The following is a 4,177-nucleotide window of genomic DNA, read 5'->3' on the forward strand; positions in this document are numbered from 1 at the left end:
CGTATCTCTCTCTGTCTCAAACCACAGTCACGTCTCTCTCTCTCTGTCTCACACCACAGACACGTCTCTCTCTCTGTCTCACACCATAGTCATGTCACCTTCATCCTGAAGAAGATCTCTCGCAGTTACTGTGTCTGTTCTGAAGATACAGCTGTGAATCTTCACCACACACACACACCGTCATCATCATTACACATACACAGAGTATCACAGTAATAATAATAAATAAATAAATAAATATAATAAATAATAATAATAATAATAATAATAATAATAATAATAAAAGAGTAAAATAACACTGATATTAATACAAAATGTGAGATTTATTTCTGTATATAAAAGCAGAAGTTATAAACCTCTGAAAACAGTCATTATATATTATTAATACAAAGTTTATTTGTTATTATTACTATTATATGATGTTAGTGTTTATTAATAAGAGATAAAGAGAGTAAACACCTCAGTAATAGTTAGTAAATACCTCATTTATAGTTTTTAAACACCTCATTAATAGTAAATAAACACCTCAGTGATAGTTAGTAAATACCTCAGTAATAGTAAATAAATACCTCAGTAATGGTTAGTAAATACCTCAGTAATAGTTAGTAAATACCTCAGTAATAGTAAATAAACACCTCAGTGATAGTTAGTCAATACCTCATTTATAGTTTTTAAACACCTCATTAATAGTAAATAAACACCTCAGTGATAGTTAGTAAATACCTCAGTAATAGTAAATAAATACCTCAGTAATGGTTAGTAAATACCTCAGTAATAGTTAGTAAATACCTCAGTAATAGTAAATAAACACCTCAGTGATAGTTAGTAAATACCTCAGTAATAGTAAATAAATACCTCAGTAATGGTTAGTAAATACCTCAGTAATAGTAAATGAACACCTCAGTGATAGTTAGTAGAACACTTCAGTAATAGTAAATAAATACCTCAGTAATAGTAAATAAACACCTCAGTAATAGTTAGTAAAACACCTCAGTAATAGTAAATACCTCAGTTATAGTAAATAAACACCTCAGTAATAGTAAATAAACACCTCAGTGATAGTTAGTAAATACCTCAGTAATAGTAAATAAATATCTCAGTAATGGTTAGTAAATACCTCAGTAATAGTAAAGAAACACCTCAGTGATAGTTAGTAAAACACCTCAGTAATAGTAAATAAACACCTCAGTAATAGTTAGTAAAACACCTCAGTAATAGTTAGTAAATACCTCAGTAATAGTAAATAAACACTTTAGTGATAGTTAGTAAAAAACCTCAGTAATAGTAAATAAACACCTCAGTAATAGTTAGTAAAAACACCTCAGTAATAGTTAGTAAAACACCTCAGTAATAGTTAGTAAAAACACCTCAGTAATAGTTAGTAAAACACCTCAGTAATAGTTAGTAAAACACCTCAGTAATAGTTAGTAAAACACCTCAGTAATAGTAAATAAACACCTCAGTAATAGTTAGTAAAAACACCTCAGTAATAGTTAGTAAAACACCTCAGTAATAGTTAGTAAAACACCTCAGTAATAGTTAGTAAAAACACCTCAGTAATAGTTAGTAAAACACCTCAGTAATAGTTAGTAAAACACCTCAGTAATAGTTAGTAAACACCTCAGTAATAGTTAGTAAAACACCTCAGTAATAGTTAGTAAAACACCTCAGTAATAGTTAGTAAAACATCTCAGTAATAGTTAGTAAAACACCTCAGTAATAGTAAATAAACACCTCAGTAATAGTTAGTAAAACACCTCAGTAATAGTTAGTAAAACACCTCAGTAATGGTTAGTAAAACACCTCAGTAATAGTTAGTAAAACACCTCAGTAATAGTAAATAAACACATCACTAATAGTTAGTAAAACACCTCAGTAATAGTTAGTAAACACCTCAGTAATAGTTAGTTAACACCTTAGTGATAGTTAGTAAAACACCTCAGTAATAGTTAGTAAACACCTCAGTAATAGTTAGTAAAACACCTCAGTAATAGTTAGTAAACACCTCAGTAATAGTAAATAAATACCTTAGTAATAGTTAGTAAAACACCTCAGTAATAGTAAATAAACACCTCAGTAATAGTTAGTAAAACACCTCAGTAATAGTAAATAAACACCTCAGTAATAGTTAGTAAAACACCTCAGTAATAGTAAATAAACACATCAGTAATAGTTAGTAAAACACCTCAGTAATAGTAAATAAACCTCAGTAATAGTTAGTAAACACCTCAGTAATAGTAAATAAACACCTCAGTAATAGTTAGTAAAACACCTTAGTAATAGTAAATAAACACCTCAGTAATAGTTAGTAAACACCTCATTAATAGTAAATAAATACCTCAGTAATAGTTAGTAAACACCTCATTAATAGTAAATAAATACCTCAGTAATAGTTAGTAAAACACCTCCGTAATAGTAAATAAACACCTCCGTAATAATAAATAAATACCTCAGTAATAGTTAGTAAAACACCTCAGTAATAGTAAATAAACCTCAGTAATAGTTAGTAAACACCTCAGTAATAGTAAATAAACACCTCAGTAATAGTTAGTAAACACCTCAGTGTACTGATATGGAGGGAATCAGGCCTGAGGCAGAGTCCAGCGCGTGCCGCAGTACTGACACTCTGAGTTATTTAGCACACTGCTAACCGTTAGCCTACGACATGGACACACCGTATAGGCTTCATCAGCACTCACCTCCACACGCACCCGGTTTCCTCCAGTCCCCGTTATTCAATAACCCGCCGAGTCTCGGACTGTCAGGACACACAGCTGGAGCCGCACATCTGCATTATACCAGGTTATAACGCGTTACTCAGGAGCAGCAGGAGGAGGCGCTCGGCGTCCTATCCACACTGATCCATACTGATCCACACAGGAGCCGACTCTCTGAACCGAGTCATGCACACGGAGAACCGAATCAGCTCCGGACAAACGAGTTCGTGATTCATGAGAAAGAACATTTACTGTAAAAATCTGAAGTTTCAGGATTTAATATTAACAGTTTGCAACAATGTGTTCAGGACCACAGATTACATGAATAATTCTGTATTTAAGCAACACATTTATACCCTGACAACCAGCAGTTTCACTGAACACTCAGATATAATATACATGTATATTAATGATTTTACTTTTTAATGATTTTGAAGTGTGGGGCATTACCATCTCACTTCAGCTGATCAACATGGGCATTAATACTTATCTAAGTGTGGCAATAAAGTGAAATTTGAAGTGTAATGATGGACATTCAGTGATGAGGAAGAGGAAGAGGATGAGTAAGAGGAAGAGGATGGGTTCCCTTTTAAATCTCTTTCCTCTCAGGGAGTTTTTCCTTCACCACAGTCACCACTGGATCACTCATTAGAGATAACGTTGAAACGAACAAACTTATAGACACTAAAATTCTACATTCCAACTTCATAATCTCTTTATCTCATTATCTCATTATCTTAATGATCTTATGTTAAAAGCGAAACACAAATAAAAGTGAACTGAATGTTAGAATTCAGTGTGTGTTAGAACCCTATCATCTTTGTACTGATGCAGTGTGTGTTAGTGTTTTACTTCAAAACACAAAATTATATTCAGTTAATCAATTGGTCCCTGGTGGTCTAGTGGTTAAGATGCAGCGCTCTCACCGCTGCGACCCGGGTTCGATCCCCGGTCAGGGAACCATCCCCAGCCACTCTCAGTGCCGGTCCCAAGCCCAGATAAATTGGGGAGGGTTGCGTTAGGAAGGGCATCCAGCGTAAAACATGTGCCAAATCAAACGTGCGGAGGATCCGCTGTGGCGACCCCTAACGGGAGAAGCCGAAAGAAACTATATATATTCAGTTAATCAATTACAATAATGTCACAAATACTCAGGGATCCAGAACTCCATTTAACCAAAAATCATTTTAGTAAAGAAAAAATCATTCCTTCTAAACACAATTCTAACTAGAAACTTGACTAAATGATTCGGATTCGACTCCCAAAATGTGGTCTCGGAATCGGAGTCGACTCCTGCATTCCAAAATGAACAAGCTGGGAACAGGGAAAACAGAGAGGGAGTGGGAGGGGCAGCGGCAGGGGGAGGGGCAGCGGCAGGGGGAGGGGCAGCGGCAGGGGGAGGGGCAGGGAGGAACAGGGGAGGGGTATTTCCGTTAGTGCGGGGGCGGGGGGAGGGGCTT

The 4,177-nt window shown here is 35.2% G+C and overlaps 1 protein-coding gene across 1 annotated transcript in view; it reads right to left on the reverse strand.

Moving 5' to 3' along the window:
• Window positions 1-2,883, reverse strand: part of lifra (LIF receptor subunit alpha a) — a 20,945-nt gene extending 18,062 nt beyond the window's left edge. The window contains exon 1 of the mRNA XM_083527112.1: window positions 2,700-2,883. The gene's annotated coding sequence lies outside the window, so the exon portion shown is untranslated. The remainder of the gene's footprint in view (window positions 1-2,699) is intronic.
• Between the last annotated feature and the right edge of the window lie 1,294 nt (window positions 2,884-4,177).

The sequence above is a fragment of the Silurus aristotelis genome, assembly GCF_946808225.1.
Source record: "Silurus aristotelis genome assembly, chromosome: 23".
In the NCBI taxonomy this organism is placed as follows: Eukaryota; Metazoa; Chordata; class Actinopteri; order Siluriformes; family Siluridae; genus Silurus; species Silurus aristotelis.